The following is a 21539-nucleotide window of genomic DNA, read 5'->3' on the forward strand; positions in this document are numbered from 1 at the left end:
ACTTGCTCCAAGTTTCAACCCATTTTGTTTATTTAATTTTATTTAAACGAACCTCTTCTTGGACCTTTCATTCCCCAAAATATGCTAGAGAGCACGTCAGTCTGCAAGATGAAGGATGTTAGTTACCTTTAACACAACAACCTTCCCCTCCAAAACTTCTTCCTGAATACATAGTTTGGACGGAACCACATAGACTGGACCTTTTCAAAAATAAAACTTGATTATCCCCTTAAATTTCAGCTAAATTTCCCTTCCCATGTGCTTGACCAGCAACTCTTATCAATTTATATCATCAATTTTAATTTTACAAAAAATTATGCCCAGACTTTGTGATTTTACAAAGAAGACAAAAGTAACAATTACATTTGGATGCAAGCTATTTATCTTCCCCTTCGACCAATGTGTCTTGAAAAATAGGATTACATAGGAGAGGAAGCAGAGTTAACGTTTCGGGTCGATGACTCTTCGTCAGACCTGGAGAGTGTTCGGAAAGAACAGATTCTTAACAAGCACTGAAAGGGGGAGGGAGGGAAAGAACAAAAGGGAAGGTCTGTGATAGGTCCTACCACCAATCACATCTTCCCCTCCCCTCCCCTCTCAGCATTCCAAAGGGACCATTCCCCCGCGACACCCTGGTCCATTCCACAGTCACCTCTAGCACCCCTCCCCTTCCCACGGCACCTTTCAATGCAACCATAGGAGATGCAACACCTGCCCTTTTATCTCCTCCTTTTCCACTATCCAGGGTCCCAAACACTCCTTCCAGGTGAAACAGCGATTTACTTGTACTTCTTTCAATTTAGTATACTGTATTCACTGCTCACGATGTGGTCTCCTCTACAGCGTAGATTGGGTGACTGCTTTGCGGAGCACCTCTGTTCAGTCCGCAAGTGTGACCGAGCTTCCGGTCGCCTGTTACTTTAATTCTCCACTCCATTCCCACTCTGACCTCTCCATACTCGGTTCCTACACTGTTCCAATGAAGCTCAATGCAAACTCGAGGAACAGCACCTCATCTTTCGTTTAGGCACTTCACAGCCTTCGGGACTCAACATCGAGTTCAAAAATTTCAGAGCCAACCTTTGGCTCTCTTTACGCGCACCCGCCCCCCCCCCCCCCCGCCCCCCCTCAGCCTGTTTCTTTTTTTCTCCTTGTCTCTAATGGTAGTTGGTCATTATCCTGCCATTCACACCCTATCTTGACTCATGTTTTTCTAACTCCTGGCATTGCCATTTGAATTTGGGCCATCATCCATTCTGTTTCTCTAATCTCTCCTGTCTTCCAACCTATCACAGACCTTCCCTTTTTTCTTTCTTCCCCTCCTCCTTTCAGCGCTTGTTAAGAAACTGTTCTTTCCAAACACTCTCCAGTTCTGATGAAGGGTCATCGACCCGAGACTCTGCTTTCTCTCCACAGATGCTGCCTGACCTGCTGAGATAGCCAGCATTTTGTTTTTATTCCAGATTTCAGCATCTGCAGTATTTTACTTTAGGATTACGTAGGATATACGGCACAGAAACATACCATTCGGCCCAACCAGTTCATGCCGGCATTTACACTCCACTCGAGCCTCCTCCTGTCTTTCCTCATCTAACTCTATCAGCACAATCCTCTATTCCCTGTTCCCTCATATGCTTGTCTAGCCTCCCCTTAAATGCATCTATACTATTTGCTTCAACCACTCCCTGTGGTAGTGAATTCCACATTCTCACTACTCTCTGGGTAAAGAAGTTTCTTCTGAATTCCCTATTTGATTTCTTGGTGATTATCTTATATTTATGGCCTCTAATTATGCTCTTTCCCATAAGTGGAAACACTCTCTCTGTATTTAGTCTATCAAAATCATTCATAATGTTAAAGCCCTCTATTAGGTCACCACTCAGCCTTCTTTTTTCAAGAGAAAAGAGACCCAGCCCAGCTTGCCTATCCTTTCCTGATAGGTATACACTATCATACTTGTAAATCTTCTTTGCACCCTCTGTGTTCTAACCAAGGTTTGATGTAAGCTTAGCATAACTTCACTACTTTTCCATTCTATAACAATTCAATTTTATAATAATTTATCCCAATAATTGGGCATTGCCCAATATGGTAGTCTCTGGATACGGCATAGTCCAGAGACACAAGTCTACATTTTCTTCAACATACATCAACAACGTTAGAAGCACATAAAAACACTGTGGCCTTCCTGTGGCAAGCACAAACCACTGGTCTTTAGTCTTTTCTTATCCTAATGTAATATTTTGAATCTAAACATTCTATGATGAAAAAATCCAAGTTCCCTCACCGCTCTCATCTTCCATTCACTTCAATTGACAGATTGTACCAGTAAGGATTTGGAAGATATTTACAACAGATTCTAGATGTTCTTAGAGTTGGGATCATTCTCTATTTTGCCTATTCGAGGAGTTAGATAACAGACTTTCTCCTGTGCAGATAGGACTGGGTTTTGTGATCCTAGGCTTGTTACTGAGACCTTCCCTGGATACCAAGGCTAGGAGCGGCACACTGGAAGGTATGGGGAGCTGGAACTTGTCCATAAGAGTAACCAAAGGTATGAGAACTGAAATAATCTAGTTAGGAAGGAGAAAAGGCCCCAAAATGGAGCAGTCAGTAACAGGACAACAATTTGTCTCCTCTCATCATGGAGACATCAAATATCAACAGACTGTTATTTGAAATATCAAAATATTAAACTCCAGCCCAGTTACAGGGGTTATTAATATCAGCAGAAACAAAATCCACTGTCAGAATGAAGATGATTCAGTCGGGATGAGATTAACAGCAGCAATAACAGCAGAATGTAACCCTTGCAATCACTTGTGAACTTGTTGGTGTCTCAGCAGGTAGGGTGACTGAGCAAATCCCTTTCCACACTTAGAGCAGGTAAATAACTTCTCCCCAGTCTGAATTCACTGGTGAATCAGCAGGTTGGATAACTGAGTGAATAACTTCCCACACTCAGAGCAGGTGAACAGCCTCTCCCGGTGTGAACTCACTGATGTTTCAGCAGGTGGGATGATTGAGTGAATCCCTTCTCACACACGGAGCATATGAACGGCCTCTCCCCAGTGTGCACTCGCTGGTATTTCCGCAGGTCAGATGACTGAGTGAATCCCTTCCCACACTCAGCAAGTGAACGGTCTCTCCCCAGTGTGAACTCGCTGGTGATTTAGAAGGTGGGATGAAGAAATGAATCCCTTCCCACACTCAAAGCAGGTGAACGGCCTCTCCCCAGTGTGAACTCGCTGGTGTATCAGCAGATTGGATGATTTAGTGAATTCCTTCCCACACTCAGAGCAGGTGAATGGCCTCTCTCCAGTGTGAACTCGCTGGTGTGTCAACAGGGTGGATGAACAAGTGAATCCCTTCCCACACTCAGCACAGGTGAATGGCCTCTTCCCAGTGTGAACTCACTCGTGTATCAGCAGGTTGGATGAACAAGTGAATCCCTTCCCACACTCAGAGCAGGTGAACGGCCACTCCCCAGTGTGAATGCGCTGATGAATTTCCAGTTCAGATGGGTAATTGAATCCTTTCCCACAGTCCTCACATTTCCACGGATTCTCCATGGTGCGGGTGTCCTTGTGTCCCTCCAGGTTGGACGATCAGTTGAAGCCTCGTCCACACACAGAACACATGTATGGTTTCTCCCCGCTGTGAATGGTGTGATGTTTTTCAGGCTGTGTAACTGGTTAAAGCTCTTTTCAGTCAGTGCACTGGAACACTCTCAGTCGGGCATGTGCGTAGCAATGCTTTTCCAGTCACAATGATGTTTGAAATCTTTTCCCACAGACAGAACAAACAATTCTCCTTCCACAGTCAAAGGCCGATGAAATTCAGGTCCTGAGGAATCGAGAGAATCTGTCAGATCTTGACGTGATGTTTTGTTTGAGTTTCCCGTCTGTAAATCTTCCCTTCTAATACCTTGTAAAAGGAGATGACAAAACTCATCACTGTAAGTAAAGGACAGAAATTCAGAACAGACCATTCTAATTTCTATGTATCATTCTTTCCTGTTTCTCTAAACCTGTAAATCACCATCCCACACATTGTCCCTCCGCCCTGTGCTGAAATCCAAACACATCGCACAGCTCAAGACTGTTTATCCTGCACCAAGTCTGGTTGGGTTCAGTGCTACAATCACTGGTTCCCCTAACTCTCCACCCCTGAAGATGCTGACTCTGGCTGGGTTCCGTTCTACACTCACTGGTTCCCCTCACTGTCCACCCCTGAAATTGCTGACTCTGGCTGGGTGCAGTTCTACACTCATTGGTTCCCCTCCCTCTCTCCCCTGGAAATGCTTACTCTGGCTGGGTTCAATTCTGCACTCACTGGTTTCCCTCTCCTCCCGTGAAGGTGCTGACTCTGGCTGGGTTCATTTCCACATTCACTGGTCCCCCCCACCCCCGGAGATGCTGACCTTGGCTGGGTTCAATTCTGCACTAACTGAATCCCCTCCCTCTCCTCCCGTGAAGGTATTGACTCTGGCTGGGTTCAGTTCTACAATCACTGGTTCCCCTAACTCTCCACCCCTGAAGATGCTGACTCTGGCTGGGTTCAGTTCTACACTCACTGGTTCCCCTCACTGTCCACCCCTGAAATTACACTAAGCAACTAGAAGAGAAGTGGCAGTGAAGTAACTGGAAGAGAAGTGGCAGTGAATTTCAGTTCTATACTCACTGGTTTCCTTCTCTTTCCTCCCCGAACGGTGGCTCGGTTCAGTTCCACATTCACTGGGACGCTGAAGCCCTGCCTACTAATGGTCCCTGTACAAACATGGCCGCATATGCGCTCTGCTACTCAGTGCATCACGATGGTGGTGCAGAAACCTTCCGCTGTGCTTTACAAAGCTGGCGGCCGTCAGCCTGGGCCTGTCACCAGGAATAAATCCCCGGAGCTGCTAACGCGGGACCTGGAAGTTCTTCGTCAGGGTTTGCGGCCTATACCAGGTCTTCATGAAGCATACCCGCCGTGTGAGCTACTCACCTGCGTCTCCGGCTCTTCCCGTTTCCATTCTTCGTCCGGCTCTGATCAAAGTGACACTGTGCATGCTCCAAAAACCACCTGGTCCTGTGCCTGTGCAGTGCGAATAGGGTACATTCTCCCCCGCGGGCTATGCTGGGTCACAGTCCCGCCATTGAAAACCCCAGTTAGTGAATGGGGATTGATTTTCTGTGATCTGATTGAGTGAAAATTAATAAATCATACACAAAAAACCCCAAATGAACGGGCACTCTGCCACGGGTCAGTTCTGGATGTGATTAATAACCCCTACAGCCACTAGCGTCTCAGCAGGTGGGGTGAATTTATTTCCATACAGTGGGTATTGAAACAGCTTCTCTCCAGTATCAGTGCGGTGATCGTGCATCAGCTGCTTTGAACTTTGAAAGTTTTTCTCACATTTAAAGCAAATGTTCTCAATGTGGATAATCTGGAGTGTAAACAGTTGGGACAACGGAGTGACTACCTTTCCACATGTGAAATATCTAAACGGTCTCTTCCCGGTGTGACTCTGTTGGTGTGTCAGTAAATGGGTGTAGTCGATTTCATCGTTTTCCACGTACAGAGCAGTGAATGGATTCTGCCCATTATGAACATGCCAGAGTGTCATTTGGTGAGATGAGCGAGTGAATCTCTTTCCACACTCAGCTGATAAACGGCCTCTCCCTGATGTGTTATCACCTCAGACGGGCAACTGAATCCGGATCCAGTCCCCACATTTACACTATTGATTCTTCAGGTTGAATCTGTCAAATTTTGACGTAATGTTTGTTTTGAGCTTCTCTGCTGCAGATCCTCCCCTTCTAATACCCTGGAAATGGTGGTTACAAAAGTTGTTACTTTAAATACAGGATAGAAATTCAGAACAGACAATTCTGGATTCTATAAAACATTATTTCCCCTCCTGTCCCTGATGTCTTTTCTGTGGGAAATGTAGAGGTGTGAAAAAAGGCAGCAGATCGGACTCAGGCCAGAACGAAGATTCCTTGAATGAACAATTCATAAGGTTGTTTTGCGCTTTACCTGTATGAGGTTAAAAAACAACAAATGAAAAAGGAGGCATCTAGTGACACGGGCGTTGTTAATAGTGGTTTGTAATTCTAATCACTATCTCATAAGCCTAACATTGTAACCCGAACCCCAGCTTCTGACACCAGCCTCAAAACCCATCCTTAACCCCAGCCACTAAACACTAATCCTATCCCCAACCAAAGATTATTGACAGGGCTCAATTGAGCCAAAGACCTGATAAAGGAAATGTTTGAACCAATTATCATGTTTAAAGAAATAGTGCAATGTATGTTAGTAACAAGAGATTAAACCAACGAAACCATCAAAATTAGTAATGAGAATGACAAATATCATACATTTCAAAGGCAATTACATGCAATATGTGTGGAGAACTTTTACAAATCCGGATACAAAAAGTGTTAAATGATACAGATAATAACAGATTTCAAATCTGATACAAGAAGGTACTATAAAGGGGTAGTTCAAAGTAATTTCAGATGAGTGTAAAGTGAGACATAACAGTTCAGACTATGTCTCCTACAAGCCGTGTTCTCAAACAGAACAGGCTTGGGATTTGATATGGTTGAAGGCGAACGAGAGGAGAACTGAAATAATCTAGAGTAAGAAAAGGCCCAAAATGTAACAGTTGGTAACAGAACATCAATTAGTCTCCTCTTATCATGGAGAAATCAAATATTAAACGCACTATGTATTTGGAACACATTCAACATTTATACAGAATATTAATCACCAGTCCAGTTATTGGGGTTATTAAGATCAGTAGAAACAAACCATAACTGCCAGAATGAACATGGTTCAGTGCTCAGTGCAATCACAGTAAATCCTGTTCAATTCACTAATGTGGTCTTTCAATGGCGGGGTTTTTAACCCAGCAAAATCCTGAGGGACGGGATAAATCTTCACTTAGAAAGACACGGATTAATCAAGGACAGTCAGCATGGATTTGTTAAGGGGAAGTCGTGTCTGACTAGCTTGATTGAATTTTTTGAGGAGGTCACCAGGAGTGCCGATGAAGGTAAAGCGTATGATATAGTGTATATGGATTTTAGCAAAGCTTTTAAAAAGGTCCCACATGGCAGACTGGTCACAACAGTAAAAGCCCATGGAATCCAGGGCAAAGTGGCAAATTGGATCCAAAATTGGCTCAGAGGCAGGGAGCAAAGGGTAATGGTTGATGGATGTTTTTGCGACTGGAAGGATGTTTCTAGTGGGGTTCTGCAGGGCTCAGTACTAGGATCCTTGCTTTTTGTGATCTTCATCAATGATCTAGACTTGAATATAGGGGGTATGATTAAGAAGTTTGCAGATGACACTAAAATCGGCTGTGTGGTTGATAATGAAGAAGAAAGCTGTGGACAGCAAGAAGATATCAATCAACTGGGCAGGTGGGCAGAACAGTGGCAAATGGAATTTAATCCAGAGAAGTGTGAGGTAACGCATTTGGGGAGGGCTAACAAGGAAAGGGAATATACATCAAATGGTAGGATACTGAGAAGTGTCGAGGAACAAAGGGACCTTGGAATTGTACAAAACATTGGTATTAGAGATTCATAAATAAATATTAAATTTTTAGTCATTGACCAAATTAATCTTACCCATGATTATCTGTGGGCATTGGAATGTTAGGCGCTTCTTGAATGTATGCAGAACTCAGTTTTAACTAGGTTCAAATAACAAACTAACACAAGCTGAGAGCCAAGGTCACATTATTATAATAACAAAGTATTAATTGGAGTCAGCTTCATCAAAGCTAACAGTTTGAATACAGGAGCATAAATAAGACAGGTTCTGAGGAGATGAATGAATTTATAAACAAGATAACATGGACAAGCAGGCATTGATGGGGAAATTACTGGAGACAGGAGTGGCCACATGCTAGCTCTGGTTTTGAATGCCAATGGTATTTTGACCACGAGAACCAATTAAACAAGGTGATTTTGTTGAAGACCATATATAGACACTGGCCCAATTAACTTTTGATAAGAAATTGGTTAAAACATCGATACGCAAAGAATGCCTGAGCACAGCTCCATGTTCCCCTCCAAGTCACACACCATCCTGATTTGGAAGCATATCGCCATTCCTTCATTGTTGCTGGGTCAAAATCCTGGAACTCCCTCCCTAACAGCACTGTGGGAGTACAATCACCACACAGACTGCTGCGGTTCAAGAAGGTGGCTCACCACCATCTTCTCAAGGGCAATTAGTGATCGGCAATAAATGCTGACCTTGCCAGCGACGCCCACATCCCGTGAACAAATAAAAAAACAGGAGAAAGCCATGCATCCCCTGAGCCTGACACATAGGAAGAGGAGCACGCCAATCAGCTCCTCGAAGCAGTGTTATGGGAACAGGAGTCAGCCATTCAGCCACTCCCATGTGCCACACAGGAAGAAACCAAGACCATTCAGCCCATCGAGCTTGTAACATGAGATCAGCAGTAGCTCATTCAGCCTATTGACCCTGTTTGATAGGGACAGGATGATGCCTTTAGCCCCTCGAACCAGGTACAAGAAACACAAGAAATAGGAGCAAGAGTAGGCTACTTGGCCCCTCGAGCCTGCTCCACCATTTAATAAGATCATGGCTGATCTGATCATGGACTCAGCTCCACTTCCCTGCCCGCTCCCCATATCCCTTTCTTCCCTTATCGCTATAATATCTGTCAATCTCCACCTTAAATTTATTCAATGGCCCAGCCTCCACAGCTCTCTGGGGCAGAGAATTCCACAGATTTACAACCCTCTGAGAGAAAAAATTTCTCCTCATCTCAGATTTAAATGGGCAGCCCCTTATTCTAAGACTATGTCCCCTAGTTTTAGTTTCCCTTATGTGGGAAGATCCTCTCTGCACCCACCTTGTCGAGCCCCCTCATTATCTTATGTTTCAATAAGATCACTTCTCATTCTTCTGAACTCCAATGTGTATAGTCTCAACCTACTCAACCTATCCTGATAAGTCAAACCTTCATCTCCGGAATCAACCTAGTGAACCTTCTCTGAACAGCTTCCAATGCAAGTATATCCTTCCTTAAATACGGAGGCCAAAACTGTACGCAATACTCCAGGTGTGGCCTCACCAATACCCTGTACAGTTGTAGCAGGACTTCTCTGCTTTTATTCCCTTGCAATAAAGGCCAACATTCCATTTGCCTCCCTGATTACTTGCTGTACCATCAAACTAACGTTTTGTGTTTCATGCACAAGGACCCCCAGGTCTCTCTGTACTGCAGCACTTTGCAATTTTCTCCATTTAAATTATAATTTGCTTTTCTATTATTTCTGCCAAAGTGGATAACCTCACATGTTCTCATGTTATACTCCATCTGCCAAATTTTTGCCCAATCACTTAGCCTGTCTATATCCCTTTACAAATTTTTTGTGTCCTCCTCACAATTTGCTTTCCCACCCATCTTTTTATCATCAGCAAACTTGGCTACATTATACTCGGTCCCTTCATCAAAGTTATTAATATAGATTGTAAATAGTTGAGGACTCAGCACCGATCCCTGCGGCACCCCACTTGTCACTGCTTGCCAACCAGAAAATGACCCATTTATCCCGATTCTGTTTTCTGATAGTTAACCAATCGTCTATCAATGCGAATATATTACCCCCAACCCTGTGAGCTTTTTTCTTGTGCAGTAAACTTTTATGTGGCACCTTATCGAATGCCTTCTGGAAATCCAAATACATCACATCCACTGGTTTCCCCTTATCCACCCTGCTCGTTACATCCTCAAAGAACTCCAGCAAATTTATCAAACATGATTTCCCTTTCATAAAACCATGCTGACTCTGCTTGATTGAATTATACTTTTCCAAATGTCCCGCTACTGCTTCCTTAATAATGGACTCCAGCATTTTCCCAACGACGGATGTTAGGCTAACTGGTCTATAGTTTCCTGCTTTTTTTCTGCCTCCTTTTTTAAATAGAGGCGTTACATTTGCAGTTTTCCAATCTGCTGGGACTGCGGCAGAATCCATGGAATTTTGGTAGATTACAACCAATACATCCACTATCTCTGCAGCCACTTCTCTAAAGACCCTAGCATGTAAGGCATCAGGTCCAAGGGACTTGTTAGCCTTTAGTCACTGATTATATCTCTGTCTTTCTCCCTTTCTCATTGACTCACTCTCTCTCTCATTGTCTCCGTCTCTCATTGACTGCCTGTCTCTCTCACATTGTCTCTGTCTCTCTCTCTCTGTCTCTTTGTCTCGCTCTCTCTGTCTCACTCTCTCTCTCACTCTCTCTCTCTCTCTTTCTCTGTCTTGCTCTCTCTGTCTCGCTCTCTCTCTCTGTCTGTCTCCCTCTCTCTCTCTCTGTCTGTCTCGCTCTCTCTCTCTGTCTGTCTGTCTGTCTCTCTGTCTCGCTCTCTCTGTCTCGTTTCCTCTCTGTCTCGCTCTCTCTATGTCTCGCTCTCTCCCATCCTTGCTCCAACACTCATCCTTTATCCTGTCTGCGATGCAGCTGAAGAAGATGTTTCAGGGACAATGTTCGAACAAGGAGTTTGATTTGAAACCGGAGGATGTTGACTGCTCGGATGTGGGCTCTCCGCCAGAATGAAAGTGACCGAGCGTGTCAGCCAGTGCCCGTGATCCCGTCTCCATGTGTGTGACAGTCTCGCACAATTCTGGCTCTGCCTGACCGTCGCCTTGTTTAACCCAAGAAAACGCTCAGCAAAGGGTTAATCTCCAACTAGACGTGTGCTATTCTTGTATCGCGATTGATTCCTCTTCACACTGCAAGGGCGTGGGAGCTTTGAGCATTTGTTGTGGGAAATACCATCACATTTTTAAGTAGTGACCACTGGATTGCTGAACTGAGACTGACCATCTAGCTCTGGCCTGTTTCAACATGAGGTGACCTCCTGCTCAATGAGGGAATATCAGGAAAGACCTACCATTGTGCAGAGGCTTCTGAGCTTCAGGGAGCTATCAGCGCTGATAATGGGTGCAAGGGCAACAGATAGTCCTGGCAAAAGGAGAACCTCTGGGTAGATATCATCATTTTAATTAGGGTTTCTCTAGAGTGGGAAGAATTAGTTGGATAAGACGATGATGTAAAGGAGTTATACCGAGCTCATGAGCCCAGTGTAAATAAGTAAGGGCACCAGCTTTATTAACCAAAGTTGGTAAGGGGCGGGTCCAGTGAGATTCTCCTGATATGGAGTTTTATTCCGGAGGAAGTGGAAAGCCAAAGGTGGAGACCTGCAGAGGTGAGCACAACATGGTCAGGACAGTTGTAGCTTCCAGTGATGGACATTTGGACAAGGAAACCTGCAGCTTAGAAAGTGGCAGATGAGAACGAGGATTTGGATTACAAGGGTTTGTAGGGTCTGAATACTGAGCCCAGAACTGTAATGCCTTTGAGCTCCTGACCATTGGGTGTGTTTGTAAGCCCCATTTTTTGAGTGTATTTTGAAGAGCTACTGCATGATCTGTACGCTCAATAAATCATCAAATGCTTAACCTGAACGTTTCAAGAAGCTTATTGATCTTGGAGGAATGGCTAGATCACCTGATCAGGAAAAGTCGATGTTTTTCCGGTAAGGAATGCTCGCTGTCAAATGATTGGATCCCTGGGAGTATGTCAGTATTAAAAGGTGGTCCCCGAAAGTGTGTCAATATTTACAGGGGATCCCCGAGAGTGCGTCAGACTGATAAATCCCCAGGGCCTGATAGTCTGCATCCCAGAGTATTTAAAGAAGTGGCCCTAGAAATAGTGGATGCATTGGTGGTCATTTTCAACATTCTATAGACTCTGGAGCAGTTCCAATGGATTGGAGGGTAGCTAATGTAACCCCACTTTTTAAAAAAGGAGGGAGAGAAAACAGGGAACTTTAGACCAGTTAGCATGACATCGGTGGCGGGGAAAATTGTTGGAATCAATCATTAAAGATGTAATAGCAGCGCATTTGGAAAGTAGTGACAGGATCGGTCCAAGTCAGCATGGATTTATGAAAGGGAATATATCTAATGAACTGGCCTCAACAACATTCCGTGGTAGAGAATTCCACAGGTTCACAATTCTCTGAGTGAAGAAGTTTCTCCTCACCTTGGTCCGAAATGGCTTATCCCTTATCCTTAGACTGTGACCTCTGGTTCTGGACTTCCCCAACATTGGGAATATTCTTCCTGCAACTAACATGTCCAATCCCATCAGAATGTTATAAGTTTCTATGAGATCCCCTCTCATTCTTCTAAATTCCAGTGAATATAAGCCTAGTCAATCCAGACTTTCTTCTATGTCAGTCCTGCCATCCCGGGAATCAGTCTGGTGAACCTTCGCTGCACTCCCTCAATAGCAAGAATGTCCTTCCTCAGATTAGGAGACCAAAACTGCACACAATACTCAAGGTGTGGTCTCACCAAGGCCCTGTACAACTGCAGTAAGACCTCCTAGCTCCTATACTCAAATCCCCTCGCTATGAAGGTCAGTATGCCATTTTCCTTCTTTACTGCCTGCTGCACCTGCATGCCTACCTTCAATGATTGATGTACCATGACACCCAGATCTCATTGCACCTCCCCTTTTACTAATCTGTCACCATTACGATAATAATCTGCCTTCCTGTTTTTGCAACCAAAGTGGATAACCTCACAATCTACGTTATACTGCATCTGCCATGCATTTGCCCATTCACCTAACCTGTCCAAGTCCCCCTGCAGCCTCATAGCATCCTCCTCGAAGCCCGCAGTGCCACCCAGCTTAGTGACATCTGCAAACCTGGAGATATTACATTCAATTCCTTTGTCTAAATCTTTAATGTATATTGTAAATAGCTGGGGTCCCAGCACTGAACCCTGTGGCACCCCACTAGTCACTGTCTGCCATTCTGAAAAGGACCCATTTATTCCTACTCTTTGCTTCCTGTCTGCCAACCAGTTCTCTATCCACATCAATACATTACCCCCAATACCATGTGCCTTAATTTTGCATACTAATCTGTTGTGTGGGAACTTGTCAAAAGCCTTTTGAAAGTCCAAATACACTACATCCACTGGTTCTCCCTTGTCCACTTTACTAGTTACATCCTCAAAAAATTCTAGAAGATTTGTCAAGCATGATTTCCTTTTCATAAATCCATGCTGACTTGGACCAATACAGGGGATCCCCAAGGAATGTATCAGTGTCTACAAGGGGTGTCCCAGGGAGTTTGTCTGTATTTACAGGGGATCCCCGGGAGTGTGTCGGTTTTTAGTGGGAGTTCCCGGCAGTGTGTCAGTGTTTACAGCGAGAACCCAGGAGTGGGTCAGTAATAACAGGGGATCCAAGTGAGTGAGCCCATATTTACAAGGACCGCCAATCGTGTGTCTGTATTTACAGGGGTTCCCTGGGAGTGTGTCAGTGTTTACAAGGGGTCCCCGGGGAGTGTGTCAGTTTTTACAGGAGGTCCCCACAAGTGTGTCTGTATAAACAGGGGGTCCATGGGAGTGTCTGTGTTTACACGGGGTCCCAAGGGGTATGTCGGTATTTTCAGTGGGTCCCTGGGAATGTGCCAGTTTTTGCAGGGTGTCCCCGGGGAGTGTGTAAGTATCACAGGGAGTCCCTGGGAGTGTGTCAGTATTTCCAGGGAGTTCCTGTGGAGTGTGTTGGTCTTTACAGGGAGTCCCTGGGGAGTGTGTCGGTATTTACTTACTTGGTGACTGAGGTGAACTCACCCCAGATGTTGGGGGAACCCTCTACTGGCTGTGAGCCTGGGCTGGGCACAAGGAAACGGGAGTGACATCGAGCCTGATATCTGTAAAAGATCAGATAGAGACTGGTGTCACAGAGGAGTCAGCAATAAATGTCTTCCTTCAACTAACTCCCGGTGTTCTCCAATAATGCTCCAAGATCTCCTTATCGAGACAATGACTCCCACACTGAGATGTAAGGTTTTGCTGATGAGCTATTCTGCTGTGAGGGGCTTCACAACCAACCCTAAACACTGTCTCTCCCGCGTGCAGGCTCTATGCAAATGGTCCATTCACGCTTACCCCCTCAAGGGTCATAGAATCATAGAAATTTACAACATAGAAGGAATTCATTTTGCTACATCGTGTCCACGCAGGCCGACAAAGAGCTATTCAGCTAAATGTCATTTTTCAACTCTTGGTCCGTAGCCCTGTAGGTTACGGGACTTCAAGTGCACATCCAAGCATTTTTTAAATGTGGTGAGGGTTTCTGCCTCTACCACCCTTTCAGGCAGTGAGTTCCAGACCCCCTCCACCTGCTGGTTGAAGAAATTTCCCTGCAAATCCCCTCTAACCCTCATACCAATTACTGTAAATCTATGCCGAATGGTTGTTGACCCCTCTGCTAAGGGAAATAGCTCCATCCTATTCACTCTATCGAGGCCCCTCTTAATTTTATACACCGCAGAAAAGTCTCCTCTCAGCCTCCTTTGTTACAAAGGAAGCAAACCCAGCCTATCCAATCATTCCTCATAGCTAAAATTCTCCAGTCCAGGCAACGTCCGCTTAAATCTCCTCTGTACCCTCTCCAGTGCAATCACATCTTTCCTGTAATGTGGTGACCAGAACTGATCGCAGTATTCTAGCTGTGGCTTAACTAGTGTTTTACACAGTTCAAGCATAACCTCCCTGCTCTTGAATTATTCGACCGTTGGATAGCGAGAAGGAGCTGCGATCCTGGCTGATTTTCAAACCCCTGCCCCCCAGCGCAGGGATATCAAGCTCCAATCATGTCCCTATTCCTGCATACTAGCCAAGATCAGGTTAATTCAGCACTGGGTCGGGGATGGAGGCTGGGCCTTCCCTGCGAGCGCTGTGTGGACAGGTTCCAGGCGTACCCTCTCCTTCCCCTCCGCCAGTACGTGCGTTGCTGTCTTGCTGGGCTGAGGGGGCGGGGTCAGGGTGACCCAAGCGGGCAAACCTTTGTTTGGTCAGGGGTGATGACCTTTCTGCCAGGCGGAGGCAGGAGTGGGACGGGACCTCCGATCCCTCCTATAGCCCGCGGCCTCGATCTGTTCCGCTTTTTATTGTTCTGATTGCAAGCATAGAAAGATCCCGCAATCAGAGCACGCCCTCAGCTCCATTTACCCGCCCTCTCACAACATGGCACAGCACAGAAACAGGCCATTCGGCCCAACCGGTCTCTGCTAATTGCGGCCTTCGCCCCTTAACTCAGCACAGACCAGAAGTGAAACTGTGAGGCCTCCCCAGGTCGGTCAGCACCATGCTATACTGGGCTCGAAATGGGGGCGGGGTTGGGACTGAAGGGGATGGTATTAACAAGGAGTTGCATCCCTGTCACCCCTCCCCCTCTATCCCCCTCCCCCTGTAGCTCCTCCCCGTAACCCCTCCTCCTGTAGCCCCTCCCCCTATAGCCCGGCCCTGAAACCCCTTCCCCTGTAACCCCTCCCCTCTATCCCCCTCCCCCTGTAACCACTCCTCCTGTAACCCCTCCCTTCTATCCCACTCCCCCTGTAACCTCTCCTCCTGTAGCCCCTCCCCCTGTGGCCCCGCCCACCAGCGGAACCCACAGTTGCGCCTCTCTCCCGCGACGACGTTGTCCCCCGGCCCAGCCTCGCTGTCGCCCCTGGTAAACCCCACCTCCGGCGTCTGTGCTCGGCGGCTGGCGAACCTGACGCGTCGCCCCTGGCAACTGTGGAGAGACCTTTAAAAACCGCGATTAATTCATGAAAAGTTTGCAGCAGTCAATTTATTTTCATGATACCATTCTCCGTTTTAGCATTTTATTATAAAATCAACAAATGCCAGGTTGCTTTTCTATTTTAAACATCGCCGCTTTTCTGTTACGTCAGGAGGTCGTCTCACTGGGGGAAGCCCAGTGCGCAGGCGTGGGCTGTATGTGGAGCATGCGCAGTGTGACTTTGATCAGCGGGGACGCGGGCTGTGAGCGGGCGAAGGTCTGACATGTAGTTTGGAGTCGAATTTGAATCAGCGGGATAAGGGGAGCAACGTGCTCGACAGGTGGGCTTTATAAACACCTGCTGCAGGTCGCCAACCCGGACTAAGAAACAACAGGTCTCGAATTTGCAGCTCTGGGGCGTTTTCGCGGTAACAGGCCCAAACTGACGGTCGCCATCTTTGTAAAGGACAGCTGCAGGTTTCTGCGCCGCCATCGTGATTCACCGAGCAGTAGAGCGCATGCGTGGCCATCTTTGTGAAAGAACAATGTGTCGGCGGGGTTTCAGGATCCCAGCCAGAGTCAGCACCTTCAGGGAAGGGGAACCAGTGAGTGTAGAACTGAACCCAGCCAGAGTCAGCACCTTCAGGGGAGGGGAGGGGGTCCAGTGAGTGTAGAACTGAACACAGCCAGAATTGGTGGTGAAAACTGGTAGTGGAGGAGAAACACTCCAGAATATAAGAAATAGGAGCAGGTGTAGACCATTTGGCCCCTCGAGCCTGCTCTGCCGTTCAATAAGATCATGGCTGATCTGATGATGGACTCAACTCCACTTCCCTGCCTGCTCTCCATAACCCTTTACTCCCTTATCGCTCAAAAATATGTCTATCTCCACCTTAAATATATTCAATGACCCAGCCTCCACAGCTCTCTGGGGCACAGAATTCCACAGATTTACAACCCTCTGAGAGAATAAACGCCACCTCATCTCAGTTTTAAATAGGCGGCCCCTTATTCTGAGACTATGTCCCCTAGTTTTAGTTTCCCCTGTGAGTGGAAACATCCTCTCTGCATCCGCCTTGTCAAGCCCCCTCATTATCTTATATGTTTCAATAAGATCACCCCTCATTCTTCTAAACTCCAATGTGTATAGGCTCAACCTATGTTCATAATTCAAATGCCTCATCTCTGGAATTAATGTAGTGAACCTTCTATGAACAGCCTCCAAGCAGTACTCCAGGTGTGGCCTCACCAATACTCTGTACACTTGGTGCAGGACTTCTTTGCTTTCATACTCTATCCCACTTGCAATAAACATCAACATTCCATTTGCCTTCCTGGTTACTTGCTGTACCTTCATACTATCTTTTTATGTTTTATGCACAAGGAACTCCAGGTTTCTCTGTACTGCAGCATTTTGCAATTTTTCTCCATTTAAATTATAATTTGCTTTTCTATTATTTCTGCCAAAGTGGATAACCTCACATTTTCCCACATTATACTCCATCTGCCAAATTTTTGCCCACTCACTTAGCCTGTCTATATCCCTTTGCAGATTTTTGTGTCCGCTTCACAATTTGCTGATCCACCCATCTTTGTATCATCAGCAACTTGGCTATATTACACTCGGTCCCTTCATCCAAGTCATTAATATAGATTGTAAATAGTTGGGGCCTAGCACTGATCCCTGCGGCACCCCACTAGTTACTGTTTGCCAATCGGAAAATGACCCATTTATCCTGACTCCGTTTTCTGTCAGTTAGCCAATCCTCTATCCATGCTAAGATATTGCCCCCAACCCCATGAGCTTTTATCTTGTGCAGTAACCTTTTATATGGCACCTTATCGAATGCCTTCTAGAAATCCAAATACACCACATCCACTGGTTCCCCCTTATCCACCCTGCTCGTTATATCCTCAAAGAACTCCAGCAAATTTGTCAAACATGATTTCCCTTTCATAAAACCATGTTGACTCTGCTTGATTGAATCTTGCTTTTCCAAATGTCCTGCTACTGCTTCCTTAACGATGGACTCCAGCATTTTCCCAATGACAGATCTTAGGCTAACTGGTCTATAGTTTCTTGCTTTTGTCTGCCTCCTTTTTTAAATAGGGGTGTTACATTTGTGGTTTTCCAATCTGCTGGGACCGCGGCAGAATCCAGGGAATTTTGGTAGATTACAACCAATGCATCCACTATCTCTGGAGCCACTTCTCTTAAGACCCCAGGATGTAAGGCGTCAGGTCCAAGGGACTTGTCCACCTTTCGTCCCATTATTTTACTTAATACTACTTCATTAGTAATGGTGATTGTATTAAGTTCCTCCCTACCTATAGTCCTTTGATTATCCACTATTGGGATGTATTTAGTGTCTTCTAGCGTGAAGACTGATACAAAATATTTGTTCAACGTCGCTGCCATTTCCCTGTTCTCCATTTTAATACCATCCCTTATTTGTTTAGTTAGCCATGGATGGTTATCCCTTTTCTTGCAGTCTTTCCTTCTCATTGGGATATATTTTAGTTGCGAGTTATGAAATATCTCCTTAAATGTCTGCCATAGCTCATCAATCGTCCCATTCTTTAGTCTATTTTCCTAGTCCACTTTAGCCAACTCTGCTCTCATACCTTTGTAGTCCCCTTTATTTAAGCTTCGGACCCTGGTTTGAGAACCAACTTTCTCACCCTCCAACTGAATTTGAAATTCAACATATTATGGTCACTCATTCCTCGAGAATCTTTTACTACAAGGTCATTTATTAATCCTGCCTCATTACACAGTACTAGTTCTAAGATAGCTCACTCCCTGGTTGGTTCCGCAATGTACTGTTCAAGGAAACTATCCTGGATTCACTCTTCCTCAAGGCTTCCCTGACCAATTTGCTTCGTCCAATCAATATGAAGGTTAAAATCACCCATAATTATTGCCATTCCTTTATTACAAGCTTCCATTATTTCTTGATTTATACTCCGTCCAACAGTGCAGCTACTGTTAGGGGGCCTATGCACTAAGCACACCGGCAACTTTTTCCCCTTATTATTCCTTATCTCCACCCAAACTGTTTCAACATCTTGATCCTCTGAGCCAATATCGTTTCTCAGTAACGCACTGATCCCATCCTTTATTAACAGTGCTAGCCCACCTCCTTTTCCTTCCGAAATGTGTGATGGGTTTGGATTTCAGCACAGCAGGAGGATCAATGTGTGGGACAGGGATTTACAGCTTTGGAAGAACAAGAGAGGAAAGAAAGTTCCATGGAAACTAGATTTGTCTATTTTGAATTTCTGTCTTGTACTGACAGTGATGAGTTTTGTTATCTCCTTTTACAGGAGGGGAGATTTTCAGACCATACATCGTGTCAAGATCTGACGGAGTCAATCGTTTCATCAGGACCTGAATATCATCGGGCTTTGAAAGTGGAAGGAGAAATGCTTGTCTGTTCTGTCTGTGGGAATAGATTTCAAATATCTGTGTGACTGGAAAAGTATCGAGACTAACACACTCGAGTGAATGTTCCAGTGCACTGTCTGTGGAAAGAGCTTTAGCCAGTTACACAGCCTGAAAAAACATCGCACCATTCAAACCACGGAGAAACTGTAAATGTGTTGTGTGTGTGGGCGAGGCTTCAACTGATTGTCCAACCATGGAGAGTCACAAGGATACTCGCACCATGGAGAAACCGTGGAAATGTGGTGATTGTGAGAAGGTATTCAGATCACCGTCTGAGCTGGAAATTCATCGACGCAATTACACAGGGGAGAGGCCGTTCACCTGCCTTGTGTGTGGGAAAGGATTCACTCGGTCATCCCAACTTGTAACTCACCAGCGAGTTCACACTGGGGAGAGGCCATTCACCTGCTCTGAGTGTGGGAAGGGTTTCACTGATTCATCCAACCTTGTAACTCACCAGCGAGTTCACACTAGGGAGAGGCCATTCACCTGCTCTGAATGTGGGAAGGGATTCATTACATCATCGCACCTTGTAACTCATCAGCGAGTTCACACTGGGGAGAGGCCGTTCACCTGCTCTGAGTGTGGGAAGGGATTCACTCAGTCATGCGACCTGCTGAAACACCAGCGAGTTCACACTGGGGAGAGACCATTCACCTGCTCTGAGTGTGGAAAGGGATTCATTTGTTCATCCCAGCTTGTAGCTCACCAGCGAGTTCACACTGGGGAGAGGCCATTCACCTGCTCTGAGTGTGGGAAGGGATTCACTCAGTCATCCAACCTGATGAGACACCAGCAATTTCACACTGGGGAGAGGCCGTTCACCTGCTCTGAGTGTGGGAAGCGATTCACTCAGTCATCCACCCTGCTGACACATCAGCGAGTTCACACTGGAGAGAGGCCGTTCACCTGCTCTGAGTGTGGGAAGCGATTCGCTCGGTCATACAACCTGCTGACACACCAGCGAGTTCACAAGTGACTGCAGGGGTTGGAATCTGCTGTTATTGCTGCTGTTAATCACATCTCGACTGAACCATGTCCATTCTGACATTTGGGGTTTGTTTCTGCTGATAACCCTATAACTGGGCTGGACTTTAATATTCTGGATATATTGCTGATGGTGTTCTCGGGTTTGCAGTGTCCATTTTAAGAAACGCTGTGTGTTATCTTTCCCCTTAATTCAGCGACTCTCAACAGAAATTTAGTGTGCAATAAAATTATGAACTTTTACTTTAATCCTCAATTGATCTTTGGTTCAAAATCTACAATAGTGTGTGAAAGTTTCCACTGAATAAAATCTCCAATTACAAAGAGCTTGTTAACAATTCTTACTGACTTGCACATTACACACAGTGGCCCCTCCATTATCCACCAGAAAGAAGGGCAATGGGAATTGGTGGGGAATCAGTGTCCCCAAATATTGCCCTTCCCGTCTGGTGTAGCAATCCCCTCGGCACAGGAATGTAGACAAGTCCAGACCAAACCAGTGTGCAGTACTCCAGGTGTGGTCTTACCAACGCCCTGTACAGTTTTGTAGCAGGACTTCCCTACTTTTACACTCCATCCCCCTTGCAATAAAGGCCAGCATTCCATTTGCCTTCCTGATTACTTCCTGCTAACCTTTTGAGTTTCATGTACAAGAACCCCCACATCCCTCTGTACTACAGCATTTTGTAATTGTTCCATTTAAATAATTTGCTTTTTTAGTTTTCCTACCAAAGGAGGTAACCTGACATTTTACCAAATTATAGTCCATCTGCCAGATTTTTGCCCACTCACTGAGCCTATCTATATCCCTTTGTAGATTCTTTGCGTCCTCCTCACAACTTGCTTTCCCACCTATCTTTGTATCACCAGCAAATTTGGCTGCATTACACTCGGTTCCTTCATCCAAGTCATTAATATAAATTGTAAATAGTTGAGGCCCCAGCACTGATCCCTGCGGCACCCCACTAGTTACAGTTTGCCAATCTGAGAATGACCCATTTATCCCAACTTTTTGTTAGTTAGCCAATCCTCTATTTACGCTAATATGTTACCCCCAGCCCCGTGAGCTTTTAACTTGTGCAGTAACCTTTTGTGTGGCACCTTATCGAATGCTTTCTGGAAATGCAAATATACGACATCAACTGGTTCCCCTTTATCTACTCTGCTTGTTACATCCCCAAACAACTCCAGCAAATTTGTCAAAACTGATTTCCCTTTCATAAAACCATGCTGACTGCGTGACTGCTTTATGATTTTCTAAATGTCCTGCTACTACTTCCTTAATGATGGACTCCAGTATTTTCCCAATGACAGATGGTAGGCTAACTGGTCTATAGTTTCCTGCCTTCTGACTCCCTCCTTTCTTGAATAAGGGTGTTATATTTGCACTTTTCCAGTCCGCTGGGACCTCTCCAGAATTCAGGGAATTTTGGTAGATTACAACCAATGCAGCCACTATCTGCAGCCA

The 21539-nt window shown here is 45.4% G+C and overlaps 2 pseudogenes; one reads left to right on the forward strand and one right to left on the reverse strand.

The window, feature by feature from the left end:
- The window catches only part of LOC139256379 (zinc finger protein 91-like), a 73106-nt pseudogene extending 52711 nt beyond the window's left edge, over positions 1-20395 (forward strand).
- On the reverse strand, positions 1957-5984 carry LOC139256381 (zinc finger protein 239-like; annotated as a pseudogene).
- Positions 20396-21539: the final 1144 nt, after the last annotated feature.

The sequence above is a fragment of the Pristiophorus japonicus genome, unplaced genomic scaffold (genome assembly GCF_044704955.1).
Source record: "Pristiophorus japonicus isolate sPriJap1 unplaced genomic scaffold, sPriJap1.hap1 HAP1_SCAFFOLD_717, whole genome shotgun sequence".
NCBI lineage: Eukaryota > Metazoa > Chordata > Chondrichthyes > Pristiophoridae > Pristiophorus > Pristiophorus japonicus.